Genomic DNA, 16,138 nt, shown 5'->3' with positions numbered 1-16,138 from the left:
AAAAATCACAATCTTTATTGTAAACAGATGAGGCACAATACAGCTTAAAAGTGACACTAAAAAAAGGCAATGTATAGTGGGCCACAGATGTATGGATGTTATATATAAAGGTATAGCAATACATAGATAATACAAACACCAATGTTGGAAAGGCAAAGGTATTATATGGGAGGCCATCAAAATAGAGGGAAAAATCCCTGGCTAGCCATTCAAAAGTAAAGATATTGCCTAAACATAGGTGGTAAAGTCACATACCTATAGAGAAGTGTGGCACAATATGCACAGCCGTGCCCCAACGCGCATTTCGGAAAAGTTCCTTCCTCAGGGGGCGTGTGTAAGGGCCGTATTTCGTTCAATATATAGTGTATTGGTAGAGGCAATTAGTGGTGTCCGGTGTGTATGCAATCATCCCCCCCATCCCGACATAGCGACCGCCGCTGACGCTGGCACACAACGGGGCCCCGTGGTGTCAGACGCCAGACAGTGGGCGGAAGGGAGGAGGAGACCGATGACAACATCCGGGGATGGAAAATGAGAATGATGGAGGTAAGATTCCTCCCTCTATCCATCCGAGATCCAGAAAATTTCCCCCATTGACTTCTTGTGCAAACATTGATATGTTTGTACGATTAGTCACGGATGAATTATATAAGATTCCTACTTTTATAGTGAAGGACAATCTGACCAGTGAAGAGAGATGCAGGCTGAGAACACTCCAGGAATTACCGGGGATTCTCATCAAACCAGCCGATAAGGGTGGTAATGTCGTCCTGTGGCCAGTGGATATGTATGAGAGAGAGGCTTTCCGCCAACTTAATAATAATACTTGTTATAAAAAACTTACATATAACCCTCTCTCTGCATATTCCACGCAGTTGGAAACTATTTTGAAAAGATCAGCCCAGGACGGCATTATCACCAAGGATCTTCTTGGTGCATTATTGGTACCCGAGCCTCGGATCTCTACCCTGTACCTCCTTCCAAAAATTCATAAGGACCCTTCCATGCCACCTGGTAGACCCATTGTCTCAGGACAGGGGAATTTTCTCGAGAATGTCAATAGATGGATTGACTTCCATCTCCAACCTCTGGTAATGAATCTTCCCTCATTTCTTAGGGACACTGGTGATCTGTTGCGCAGGGTCGACGGGCTTTGTCTTGAGGGTGAATCTCTTTTAGTTTCAGCAGATGTAGAGTCCCTCTACACCAATATCAAACACACAGATGGCCTCAAAGCTGTCAAATTTTTTCTTGGTACATCCAACCTCACACTGGGGTTGAGGGACCTCCTGCTGGAACTACTGGAGTTCGCCCTCACACACAATTTCTTTGTGCTTAAGGGGTCCTTCTACCTACAGCTCCAGGGGACCGCGATGGGAGCGGCCTATGCGCCCTCCTACGCTGGTTTATTCCTGGGGCTGTGGGAGAGGGATCTCTTCATGTCAGACGAGGGTATCTCAATGTGCCGTGTCCCCTTTTGATGATATTTTCTTCGTCTGGCAAGGCACGCCCGTCGACCTTGACCAACTAATGATCTTCCTGAACACCAATGACCGCAACATTCACCTTACTTTTGTTTATAATACCAAATCCTTGGACTTCCTTGACGTTACCATTAGGAGAGATTGTGCTGGGGTGTTGCAGACCAACATCTATAGGAAGACAACTTCCACCAATCTAGTTCTACATGCATCCTCCAGTCATCCTAAACATATTATTCGAGCTGTCCCAGTAGGCCAATTTTTAAGGCTTCGTAGGATGTAGGATCTGCTCTACAGATATTGATTTTGTTAGGCAAGCAGAAATCCTACGTCAACGCTTCTTAGAGCGTGGATATAGCCGCAGGTCTATTAAGAAGGCCTATAATAGGGCGAAACACACTTCTCGTCAGGAATTATTATATCGTTCCCATCCAACCAGTTCTGTCAATACAAGTCAGACGGTCAGATTTGTGACGACATTCAGTTCTAGATCTGATGCTGTACGTCAGGCACTTAAGAAAGCGTGGCCTATTTTACAGATAGATCCTATCATTAAGAATTTTTTGACAGATCAGCCAGCCATGTCATTTCGACGTGCCAAAAATCTTAAAGATCATTTGGTTAACAGCCACTACTCTGCAGATAAGCCGACTTCATTTTTGAATATGTTTACCCCTAGGGTTGGGTGTGTCCCATGTGGGGGTTGCGTGGCATGTCCAAATATACTACGTAGTAGTTCTTTTTCTAATTCTAGTGGTTCCAAAACCTATTCTATCCGCCAACGCATTACTTGTACCACAAGGTATGTCATATACTATGCTACTTGCCCTTGTGATTTGATATACGTTGGTCTTACTACGCGTCAATTTAAGGTGAGGGTTAGGGAACATGTGTTGGGGATCTTGGCAGCATGCACACATGAGGACTCCACTACTTTAAAGACCATTCCACGCCACTTTAAAGACCATCACGCTTGTGATGCTACCAAATTTAAGGTTAGGGGCATTGATGCCCTAAACATTGATATTAGGGGTGGCAATCTTTCCAAGCGACTTGGCCAACTTGAATCTAAATGGATATGGCAACTTAAGACAGTCCATCCATATGGACTTAATGAATGCCTTTCCTTTGTTCCTTTTTTATAATCCTTTGTCCATTTCTGTATTTAAGTGACATTTTTTAGTGTGTGTTTTTCACTCTTGGTTGTTTTTATTCTAGTGACCTTTTGTTTCTACTCTGGCCGATCTGCGTTCAATTTTGTGATGGACCCATTAGACTCCTACATCTTGGTCGTTCCCCAAGTCTACTTTCTGAAGGCTGAAGCCCTGGTCCAGTGGTTTGTCTCCTTTGGCATCATCGTATATATCTATGGACATTATCTCAAGTCTCTTTCATTACCTACATCAACAAATATATCTGATAGGGATAATATGTACATTTTATTTTTGACACTTGCAATACTATATAGTATTATTCCTCTGTGGATACAATATACTTATACCGTTATTTCTATACCTATTAAATAAGGATTATGAATATATTATGTTTTATTGTTCCACTGAGATGCTTTTATATGATACCTGCTATGTATCACTATCACTATTATATTCCTCAGGACTGTTACCCCTGATCTTGTTATCTCATATATTTGTTATTTTATTTGCTGTTTATTGAAGTAGCCCCTCTGCAGATGATTGCTCTTGTTATATCGCGTTCTGCACATGCGCGGCTTTGATATACAGAAAGTGGTTACATCATTATACTATTCCATATTATATTTTATATATTACTGCAATCGCATCCTAGATATTCACTTTCTAATTACTCCTCTTTGCACAGCGATGTTTGGTTTCCATATACCGTTGTTACTCTTCATTATTACACTGATATGCCCCTTTCCAAGATGGCCGCGGTTTCTCCTTTGTCAGTCTGCGCACGCGCGGACTCCATCCCCGGATGTTGTCATCGGTCTCCTCCTCCCTTCCGCCCACTGTCTGGCGTCTGACACCACGGGGCCCCGTTGTGTGCCAGCGTCAGCGGCGGTCGCTATGTCGGGATGGGGGGGATGATTGCATACACACTGGACACCACTAATTGCCTCTACCAATACACTATATATTGAACGAAATACGGCCCTTACACACGCCCCCTGAGGAAGGAACTTTTCCGAAACGCGCGTTGGGGCACGGCTGTGCATATTGTGCCACACTTCTCTATAGGTATGTGACTTTACCACCTATGTTTAGGCAATATCTTTACTTTTGAATGGCTAGCCAGGGATTTTTCCCTCTATTTTGATGGCCTACCATATAATACCTTTGCCTTTCCAACATTGGTGTTTGTATTATCTATGTATTGCTATACCTTTATATATAACATCCATACATCTGTGGCCCACTATACATTGCCTTTTTTTAGTGTCACTTTTAAGCTGTATTGTGCCTCATCTGTTTACAATAAAGATTGTGATTTTTACGTTCACATTTGGACTTGTTACACTGGTTCTTTTTGGTGTTGTCATAGTTATATATACAGTGTGTCCTGCACTGTCCTATGATGTGCTGGAATCTTGTTAGTGGTCCCCAGTACATTCATTTTGAACATGCAATTGATTAATTTTTCCAGCGCATTCTGCTACCTATTGTTCTTACATCCTGCACTGCACACCATCTACCAAATCTTTCATCTGCCCTGCGACTACGGCCCTACCTGTGCAGGGCTTCTACATCTTAGCTGCACCACAACATCTGTCCCAGAGAAGCGACACTGCAGCGCTGGTCAATCTGATCAGAAACCACAGGTGGTGTCACGTATCATTCACCTATAAACATTATTCACCCCTCTGAATGGACGCCAAGGGCCACTGACTGGGTCACCACCAACGTGACACTTCCCTCTAAGACACCGGTCCAGTACCGATTAACCCCACTGCCCTGGCTGGCGACCCACACTCCATGTCAGATTCATCTTGGACTGGAGAATTCACGATTTGACTTGATAACCCAGGCATGGTATGTGAGAAAGAGCTACATGGACTAATGTGAAGTATGGCCTGCTGCATCATTCACTTTTGGTGGGGGTGAAGGACACAAGGAAAGGGGTTCTTCCTGAACAGGAGCCAGCACTTGACGACTCAGTGCTTGCATTTTTTGAAACTTCAGAAGAGAAGGGCATTTTAGATGGAGTCTGTTTCAGCAATGTAAGCCAAAACCAGTTCCTGATGCTCCGGCTTTAAAAGCGGTTAACCTACTCCCAGAAAAGGTAGCCTTCCAGGCCTTCCGGAGCCAGACCATGACACAGGCTCAACACCTCCTGCCTTAGGCTGGTTTCACACTTGCGTTTTTTTGCGCAAAAAAACGCATGCGTTTTTTTCCCCTATACTTTGCATGGGTGCGCATACACATGCATTTGTATGCGTTTGTATGCGCATGCGTTTTTTTGTAGTATGCGCCCGGGCGCACAAAATGCATCCTGTTGCATTTTTGTGCGTCCGACTTGTCCCAAAAAACGCATGCGCACGCAATGGGCACAAAAATCACCCAAAACCCATTATAGTCTATGGGTGCGCATACGTGCGCATGGTAATTCGCATGTCAGGGCAAAAAAGCATGCATTTTTTTAAAAAAACATGCGTAAAAGCACAAAAAAGCACACAAACGCATGATGCATTTTTTATGTGTAAACGCAAGAGTGAAAGTAGCCTTAGCTATTGTGCTTTTGCCACTACCAGCAGATGCACCACCACCATCAGTACCAGCTGCCCCCCCACACCCACGTCCGCGGCCTCTTCCACCATACTTCCAAATTTTGGAGAAAATGTACCCAAAATAACATCAGATATATGGTACTGTATCAGAAGCATACAGCTGTATACAGTCAAAGGATAATTGTAAATCTCCGTATATATTTCATGAGTCACACCGTGACGCTCACAGGCTCAGTATGGATTAGACAAGAATATAAAAAGTAGAAAAAGGGTACAGTATCATCAGATAGCAGGTATATATAGTATAGTTTAAACATTCTAAATCTCTGTATATATTTCAGGAGGCAATGAAAAAATAATGAAAAAGGTCCGCACCCTGTTTGGACCGAAACATTGCACTGAATGGGCACATAGCCCTATGGGCTGAATAAAACACCTTCATATCTTCTAAGGCGTGCTGTTTTCCATTTTTTTTATGGATATTTCAGGAGGCAGACATAGACGCTCTCAGGCTCAGTATGGATTACAACACAATATAAAAAGCCGTAAAACGGTAATGGATCTGAAGCATACAGCTGTATACAGTGTAGGGGTCATTGTCAATCTCAGTATTTATTTCCAGAGTCAGAAACAGACTAACTTGGTCAGTTTGGATTAGACCAGAATATAAAAAGCAGTAAATGGGTAATGTATCACAAGCGTAGAGCTGTATACAGTGTTGGGGTAATTTTTAAATCTACATATAAATTGCAGGAGTAACCCACAGACTCTCACACACTCCGGATGGATCACACCACAACATAAAAAGAAGATCCGCAAGAAATAATCATACATGTGGGCCAATGTTCCCGGTGTCAGTGATACACTTAGAGTGGTGGGTGGAGGAGGACTTTCTGGCAGAAAGGGTACAGTATCACCAGATACCAGGTATATATAGCATAGTTTAAATCTTAAAAATATACGTCTTTATATCAGGAGAAGTGTTGAGCCACCCCGCTAGTGTTCGAGTTCGGTTCGATTCGTCGAACAGGAGGCAAGTTCGATGAATGTTCGTTGAACGTTCGACAAACACCGTCGAACCCCATTGAAAACAATGGCAGGCAAACACAAACACATAGAAAACACATGCAAAACACCTTAAAAGTTGCCCCAAAGCAGACAAAATGCTCAGAAGACACAAATAACATGGAAAAGGGCAACTACATATAGAAAAGAGGTGGAGGAGAAAAAGGAGGAGGAGACACAGATATAGGCATGTCATGCCCTTATAAAGTCAAGAAAGGCTGGAGTAAAAATCTAAAATAAAAAAAATTCTAAAATTCTAAAATCGAAGATGATCATATACCGTCGGACTTCCCACCATAAATTATGCCAACTGCCGATTGGGCGGCGTTATTCCCACGACCCTCCGAACAGCGTCCATGAAGGCAAAGTGTTTGGTTTCCGGGGGCAGTATGGTTGCAAAACTGAACCTTAAAGGAATGTCCAGAAGGGCACCACCAGGAGTGGAGCCTGCGGCTTAATTGGACTCCACACGGGCAACCTCAACCATGCCAGCCACAGGAAGGATGGACAGATTGCAAGCTTTCTCGATTCTGTGGGTGGTGGTGCATGACCGTCTTTAGTTGTGCGAGCGATTTGTCAGCTTAATTCCGTTAACGAACGAGAATCCGGCATGCCCCCGCGGTCTGCGTCCAGCTTATTAGAGGGACACGTGAGGCTCTGGCACGCGAGATCGGGCAATAACAGGTCTGTCATGCCCTTACATATCCGGGGCTGCACGCGCGCTACACTGAAAGGACCAGCGTGTGTCGCTTACAGGTGCGGATAACCTGCTGAACCCCGTTAGTGATGGGGATCTGGGATTCCAATTCTTCCCCGCAAACGAGGATTTCCCAGTAAGTGCAGGTCAACCGGAATTCCGCAAATGGGCCTAACCGGCATTCCAGAAAGAATGTGAGAAAATTAAGTGTACAAACCACAGGTGCTGTAGCTTGCTTAACAGCTGGGCTCCTCTGCTGAGTAGCACACAGTTCTTACATAAACAGGCGGCATAGCTAGGTTCACGGGTGGGCTCCTCTGCTGAGCAGTAGACACAGGTACTAGGCCCAAAGAATTCACTGGGCTAAATGGAGTTAAAAAATGGTTCTTACATAAACAGGCGGCACAGCTTGGTTCACGGGTGGGCTCCTCTGCTGAGTAGCAGACACAGTTACTAGGCCCAAAGTATTAACTGGGCTAAATGCAGTCAAAAACTGGTTGTTTCATAAACAGGCTGCATAGCTTGGTTCACTGGTGGGCTCCTCTGCTGAGTAGCAGACAGTGCTACAAGGTCCAAAAGGATTTTCTGGACAAGATGCGGTAAAAAATTATTAGAAACACACACGGTGTAGCTCCTTGACAGGTGTACTACACCGCTGGCTACCAGACACCGCTACTATGCCATGAAACTGTCTATTAACATTGAAAACCATTATTAATGTGAAAATAAAGTTACGCTTTTGGTGAACGAACCGTTCTCGAACGGAACCTCGAACAGCCGAATTTTAAGCAAAGTGTTCGAGTTCGACAAAAGGCTCAAACACCGCCCAAAACAGCTCGAATTTGAACTTGGCGAACAGTTCGACTCGAACACCACTCATCTCTAATCAGGAGGCAGACTCAGATGGTCTCAGGCCCAGTATGGATTCGACAAGATTGTAGAAAGTTGAGAAAGGGTACAGTATCACCGGATAACAGGTATATATAGCATAGTTTAAACAGTAAAAATCTCCGTTTATATTTCAGGAGTCCGACAAAGACACTCACAGCCTCAGTATGGATTAGACAAGAATCTAAAAAGTAGAAAAAGGGTAATGTATTCGAAGCGTACACCAGTATACACCGTTGAGGTATTTTTAAATCTTCATATATATTTCAGTCTCAGTAAGACAGTCCAGACTCTCCGCAAGAGGAAACGAGATGGATAAAAGTACAGACGGAAAGTCGAGTGATTGCAGAAATTTTGGAATTACTAATCACGGGAAAAACTCCCTGGAGAATTCTCAGAGGCGATGCTGACCCTCAATTACTTTGTCTGTGGAGACAGCGAAAACAGTTCTTTGTGAAGAAAGGGTTGCTGTATCGCAGTACCGTTGATCCCATCACCGTTACTCATCTCCATCAAATTGTGATCACAGGGAGAGATGTAGACATGGTCCTCACTGCCTATTATGATCTGTCACGTAACTTTGGAGTGCAAAAGACAGAAGCCACAGGCGGTAGGCGATTCTATTGGATTGGCATGAGAGGACACATTTAAAAATGTGGGCAGGAATGTCAGACGTCTGTGAGTAGGAAAACTGTGAAAGCTGATGATAAACCACCACTGCATCTCATTGTGAGTCGACGTCCATAACAAATGGAAGCCATTGATAATCTGAAGATAGAGCCCAGCAGGACAGGGCAAAGCTACGTCTTAACCATCATCTATCAGTTCACCAAAAATGTAGTGGCAGTCCCAGTGAAGGATTTAACAGCCCAGACTACACAGCGGTGGAGCAGGGAGAGGTAAGTATTGCAAGTGCTTGGGCCCTGAGCAAGCAGGGGGGGCCCACTCATGGGCAGCGGTACTGGCACAGAGCCCCTCATAGTATGCCAGTGTGTCTGACGGCGGGTGTGCACTCCCATCAGAGACACTTGATTGTACTATGAGGGACCCTGTGCCAGTGCCGTCGCCCAAGAGTGGGTCCACCCACCTGTCCAGGGCAATGACACTCGAACGGGTGCGTGCCCCAGGTGGTGACCCCAGCCCTGGGGGGGAGGCAGCCCAGTTAGGGAGGTTGAAAAAATGGCATATGCTGATGTTGGACATTCAGCAGCTGCAAATGGAGGAATCGGAAAAGTCCGAGGAAGATAAGGACAAAAGCAAGCCATTTTCTGGCAACCTATGTGTCATCAGGGGAAGGTGGGACAAAATCCTTTGAAACCCATGCATGGTTCATTTTAATGAAGGTTAGATCATTAACATTTTGGGTCGACAGACTGGTCCTTTTTTCCTGTCAGGATTGATCCAGCAGCACTGAAGACTCTTTCGGATAGCACACCAGCAGCAGGGCAAGCGAGCTCCTGTAAGGCATATTGTGCCAATTCAGGCCAGGTGTCCAGTTTACAGGCCCAATAGTCAAAGGGGAATGACCTGTGAGGGAGAACATCTATATGGGAGGAGAAGTAGTTTGTAACCATAGTTGACAACTGCTGTCTCCTGTCACTTTCAATCGATGCAGTATTACCAGTCGTGTGAGCGGTACTTGAAAAATCAGTCCACAACATGGTCATGAAACCCCTGTGTCCAACGCCACTTTGGCTGTGTGCACCACGAACACCTCTTCCATGTTGCCCCCTATGGCTCGTGGGAGAACCATCACCGCTGCTGTGTGCTGGGAATGCCTCAAACATACGGTTTACCAGAGTTGCTTGTTTGTTAGCCAATATTAGCTCTAGGTTCTCCTGTGGCATGATGTTTTGGAATTTGCCTTTATAGCCTGGATCCAGGATGCTGGCCAACCAGTAGTCGTCATCGTTCATCATTTTGGCAATGCGGGGGTCCCTTTTTAGGATCTGCGAGGCATAATCACACATGTGGGCCAATGTTCCAGGTGTCAATGATGCACTGCGAGTGCTGGGCGGAGGAGCACTTTCTGGCAAATTCACATCACTCCAGTCACGCACAAACCCTGTACCTGACCTTGCCACGCCAACATTTTCTCTTGCCCCCTGAGAAGCATCCTCCTCCCCTAAATAATGATCTCCATCATCCTCCTTCTCCTCCTCTTCTTCCTCCACCTCGTCTAGGAGAGTTCCCTGAGCAGACAATGGCTGACTGTCATCAAAGCTTCCCTCCTCGTCTTCCTCCTCGGCTGCAGACGCCTGCTTCTTAACGTGCATCAAAGTTTGCATCAGCAGACGCATAAGTGGGATGCTCATGCTTATGATGGCGTCATCAGCGCTTACCAGCCGTGTGCATTCCTCAAAACACTGAAGGACTTTACAGAGGTCTTTCAGCTTCGACCACTGCACACTTGACAACTCCATGTCTGCCCTCAAACTGCCTGCCCGTGTATCCTCCCACAAATGCATTACAGCCTGCCTCTGTTCGCACAGCCTCTCAACCATGTGCAGGGTGGAGTTCCACCTTGTTACAACGTCGATCATTAGGCGGTGCTTGGGAAGGTGGAGCAATTGCTGCAGCTTCTGCATACGACTGGAGTGTATGGGCGACCGGCGGATGTGTGAGCACAGTCTTCGCACCTTATGGAGCAGGGCTGTTAACTCTGGATAATTATTGAGGAAGCACTGCACCACCAGGTTCAAGGTGTGAGCCAGGCAAGGTATGTGTCTGAGTTTTGAAAGGGCTATGGCTGCCACAAAATTCCGTCTGTTATCACTAACTACCTTGCCTGCCTCAAGATGTAGACTGCCCAGCCATGACTCAGTTTGTCACTGCAAGTAGTCGGCCAGTACCTCCGTGGTGTGTCTGTTGTCGCCCAAACACATCATCTTCAACACAGCTTGCTGACGCTTACCACTAGCTGTTCGATAGTGGGACACCTCGTGTGCAACACTGGCAGCTGCGGATGGAGTGCTCATGTGAATGCGCTCTGTGGATGAGCTTTCGCTTCTGGAGGAGGGTCGAACACCTACAGCCAACTGTTTCCTATACCGTGGGCTAGTCGGCACTTTCCCACTGTTGCTGCCCCTGTGGACCCTGCATCCACCACATTAACCCAGTGCGCAGTGATGGACACGTAGCCTACTGGACCATGCATTTATTGTGAGGTGCACCTTTCCAGTCACTGATTGCTTGAGTGCATGGACAATGCGGTCATTCACATGCAGGTGGAGGGCTGGGATGGCTTTTTCGAGAAGTGCCGACAGGGTAGGTCATAACGTGGTACTGCGTAGGCCATGAGCTCGCAGAAAGCTTCGCTTTCAACCAACCGGTAGGGCATCATCTCTAGCGAGATTAGTTTGGCAATGTGGGCGTTCAAACACAGTGTATGCAGATGAGAGGATGAGTACCTTTTTGTCTTACTCAGAGTCTCTGGTAGGGTGAGCTGGACTTGAGAGCTGCATATGGTGGAACTAGCAGTGGACATGGCGGACTGAGAGAGGTTTGGTGATGGTGTTGGTGGTCTTGCTGATGGCCTAGATTCAGTCTTTCGTTGCAATAACATTGTGATCCCCTGACTGCTTTGGCCTTGCGACGAAACCTCAACATTTGCTGCTGGTGGTGTGCTAACCGGTGGGCTTACAGTGGGGGGAGCGATGTAGCGTTGCTGACTACCTTCAGTTGGAGCAGGTGCACATGTGGTACGTGAGGTTTGGTAGTCCGTCCACGCTTGCAAGTGCATGGTGGTTAAATGTCTAAGCATGCAACTGGTATTCAAATTTCTCAGATTTTTCCCTCGGCTAAAGGTCTTTGGGCACTTCTTTCAGATAACCTTTGCCTGATCATTAGGATTTTGTTCAAAAAAGTGCCACACTGCACTCGTCCTACCATGGAAGACATTTTGAGGCCTTGCACGCTGTGCTAATTTGACTGTCTGGCCAAGCTGTCCTGCAACTCTTTTGGTTTTTGTAACCCGTTTTTGGACTACTACGGGCCTGCCAGATAACAGCTGTTGCGATGTCGATGCCTGCTGCGGATCCTCCTCCTCTTCTGAGCTATTCGCAACGGCACCCTCTTCCCCCAATGGATGCCAATCTGGGTCAACAACTGGGTCATCCATCACCTCCTCTTCAATTTCATGTGCACCTTCCTCTGTGTCACCGTGTAAGGTGGTATAGTATGCGGGAAGGGGCACCTGAGTTTCATCAGGGTCAGATTCTGGCTCAGTACACTGCGAGGACAATGTAGTGCTCTGAGTGAATGTACCAGCAGAAAAGTCTAGCAGTGGCTGTGCATCAGTGCACTCCATATCAGATTCATCTTGGACTGGGGAATTCACGATTTGACTTGATAACCCAGGCATGGTATGTGAAAAGAGCTCCATGGAGTAATCTGTAGTGTGGCCTGCCGCATCCTTCACTTTTGGTAGGGGTGAAGGACACAAGGAAAGGTGTTGTTCCTGACCAGGAGCCTCCACTGATGACTCAGTGCTTTTATTTTTTGAACCTTGAGAAAAGGAGGCGATAGAGCTGGAGGCTGTGTCAGCAGTGTAAGCCAAAACCTGTTCCTGAAGCTCCGGCTTTAAAAGCGGTTTACCTACTCCCAGGAAAGGGAGCCTTCGAGGCCTTGTGGAGCCAGACGATGATGCAGGCTCAACACCTCCTGCCTTAGGTACTATTGTGCTTTTGCCACTACCAGCAGATGCACCACCACCATCATCAGTACCAGCTGGCAACCCCCGCCCACTTCCACGGCCTCTTCCACCATATGGGGAAATGTACCCAAAATACCACCAGCTATATGGTACTGTAAAACAAGGTACAAGGTGTATATAGTATTGGGGAGAATTTAAATCTTCATAGAGATTTTAGGAGGCTGAACTATTATCTCAGGCCCACTATAGATTACACCTCAATTTAACAGGCTGAAATAGGCTGGTGTATGACAAGGTACAAGGTGTATATAGTATTGGGAGAATTTGAATCTTTGAATCTCCCTAGAGATTTTAGGAGGCTGAACAATTATCTCAGGCCCACTATAGATTACACCTCAATGTAACAGGCTGAAATTGGCTGGTGTATGACAAGGTACAAGGTATATATAGTATTGGGGAGAATTTGAATCTCCCTAGTGATTTTAGGAGGCTGACAATGATGCTCTCAGTCCAAGTATGGCAGCAGGCAGCCTAATAAGCAGGACTGCTGCACACAAAAGTGTGGAAAAATGAATGCTTGGTAACTGTGCAGAAAAGAGGAAGAAAAGTATTTTTGCTTTTAAAAAAGCAGTTTTCACAGCAGTGTGCAAACAGCAATGCAGCTATCAGGGAGCCTTATAAGGCACCTTAATAACCAACAGAGCTGATGCACAAAAATATATCCTTCCCTGTCACTACACACAAACTGTTGTGTTGTACAGTGAAAATCGTTACCAGCAGAAGAAGTTTTTTTTTCTTCTTCCCTGCCTAATGCTGCCTTATTCAGAATCAGCAGCAGCAACCTCTCCCTATGCTAAGATCGGCAGAAGTAAGATGGCGGTTGGCGTGCACGCCCTTTTTTAGCCCGTGACGCCACACAAACAAGCCAATCACTTGCATGCCCTTCTCAAAGATGGTGGTGACCACTGCCCATGTCATCGCGTTGCCCACAGTGTGCGTCCTACATCATTGGCTGAAAAAGGGCGCTGGAGGCATCATTTGAAACGCGAATTTGGCACTCTGGTCGCCGACCTCATGGCCGACCTCACGCTATGGTCGGGTTTTGTTTCATGAAACCCGACTTTAGCGAAAGTCCCAGACTTATGAATTTGACCGACCAGTTTCGCTCAACTCTAGACACGAGTGCTCAGTGTGCAGAGGAGCGCACTCAGCACTCTGCTGCTTTTGGAGAGTTAAGCCACCTGAAAAAAACGCGCATTGAAGAGATGCTGCATTGGTTAGAGCTGTATCCCAGGAAAAAGTAAGCAAGCCTCCTTTTTGAAGGTTTTTCTTTCGGATTTAAGATTCCTTTTCAACCTTCATCTGGAGGGATATTTTAAAAAAATTTAAAGTCTGTTTTGGAGTACCCAGATGAGACAAGGGAAATGATACAAAAGGAAGTTGGCGCGTCTCGATGGCAGGCCCCTTCACTTCCTCTCCCTTCTCTAATTTGAAAGTATCTCCTTTCAGTTTGGTTCAAAAAAAGGACAAGTTTCGTCTGATACAACATTTGTCATATCCTCTCTGGGATTCGGTTAACGATGCTACTTCAAAGGAGGAGGCAGCTGTGTCGTATACTTCTTTCGATGTTGCAGTGCAATTAGTTAGACGCTATGGGAATGGTGTGTTGTTGGCAAAGTCTAATATTGAGTCAGCCTTTTGCTAGTTCACCCATCATGCTACCATATCTTGGGTTGAATGTTGGATGATAGCTATTTTGTGGACATGTGTTTACCTATGGGATGCTCGATCTCTTGCTACTATTTTGAGTTTTTTTCTTCATTCCTGGAGTGGATGGTGCTTTTTGATTCGGGCATTCCATCAGTTATACATTATTTAGACAACTTTCTTTTTATTGGTTCGGGCAATGATGACACTTGTGCTTATCTGTTGCACGTTTTCCACCATTTGACGAAGAAAGTAGGGGTTCCGAATGCAAATGAGAACATGGATGGGCCGGCTACAAATCTTTCCATTTTAGGAAGTGAGCTGCATACTGTGTACATTTTTTTCCATTTACCTGATGAAAAGTTGTAAAAGTTAATAGCTTTGATAGATCAGTTCATGATGGCAAAAAAGCCAGATTAAAACAGCTTCAATCTGTTTTAGGTTTGCTGGTTTTTGCCTGTAGGATAATTCCTATTGAGCATGTTTTCTCTAGATGCTTGTCTTTGGCAACAAGGGGCGTAGAAAGGCCTAACCATTTTGTCTTTCTAGGTTCATAAAGGAGGATTTGTTGATATGGCAAATTTTTACACTCTTTCGAGGCAATATGTCAGGAGAAGGAAGTGTTGAATTTTGATTTGCAGTTAGTTACGGACACGTTAGGTCGTTGCGAATTTGATGCAGTTTTTGATTCACAGTGGTGTAGATTGGATTGGCCACCTGCATGGCAGGATTCACCTATGCTACAGCTGTCAGGGACCCCGTGACCCATCTGTCCAGGTCTGGACACGAGTCCCGTACTGCTCAGAACGGGACGGGTTGACTGCACCCACAGACACAGAACGGCATGCAGGGGTGCAGGACCTGTGGCACATGATTGCAGGAGGAGGGGCCGGGGCAGGGCCAGCCACCAGAGCTCCCGGAGTGATCAGTGGAGCACCGATGGTATAACTGGGGGGGGGGTGACCGGCTGGGGAGCCAACAAGCATATAAACAGAAGAGTAACCGGGTACAAGTGGGTGTCAGGAAACCGAGCGGGTAATACCAGAGCCAAGGGAGCAACCGAAAGGGAAGTTAGAAACCAAGCCAGGGTCAGAAAAACAGATAATCCACAGACAGAACCTAATCGACAGGCAAGTATGATGTGGGGGACAGGCTGGGTCAAAATAGGATGTAAACTCACATGGCAGGCACAAGGCACAAACACACAAGCATACAGGGGTCACTTAACTCAGCCAAGGACAGAAGAATAACTAACAAGGATGCAAGCCTCCCGGGGCTATAAAAAGCACTCCCTTATCCAGAGGGAGGCCACCAGCATTAACCCCCGAGGCTCCTGCTCAAATCCTACCATAGGATCATGACACAGATTGTTACTCTGATGGAGTTGTTTCCTATCATTGTGGCTATTGAGATTTGGGGTCATGCTCTGAAAAATAAACGGATTTGTTTTTGGTCGATAATTTGGCTGTAGTAAATGCTATTAATTCTTTATCATCTTCTTTGCTAGTGTTAGCCTTGCAAAAGCACTTAGTCTTCAGGTGTTTGCAGCTGAATATATGGGTTAGAGCGCGTCATACTTTGGGTGTGGATAATAAAATTGGGGATACTTTGTCTCATTCGCAGATTGGGCTTTTCATGGAGCTGCATCCACGGGCAGAAGTAGCAGGTTTCAGTTGCCCAGACCACTTGTCGATCATCGCAGAGCAGAGCTGGTATACTTAGTACACATGTCAGTAGCTCACTCGACGTTGAAAAGTCATGGTATGGCGTGGAATGTGTGGATGATGTCTGCCGGGGGCAATTTTCCTGCGAGTGATGGGTCCCATTTGGACACTACTTTGTCGTTGATGGAAATTTGGAGAAGGAAAGGTCTGTCAGGTTTTAGCATGCAAAAATAGCTGTCAGGAGTAGCTTTAATGCTCAAGCTTTAGGGATGTAGA

Source organism: Dendrobates tinctorius, unplaced genomic scaffold, assembly GCF_039654945.1.
Source record: "Dendrobates tinctorius isolate UK_male_01 unplaced genomic scaffold, ASM3965494v1 ptg000156l, whole genome shotgun sequence".
Lineage (NCBI taxonomy): Eukaryota > Metazoa > Chordata > Amphibia > Anura > Dendrobatidae > Dendrobates > Dendrobates tinctorius.
This window is presented reverse-complemented; position numbering follows the sequence as displayed.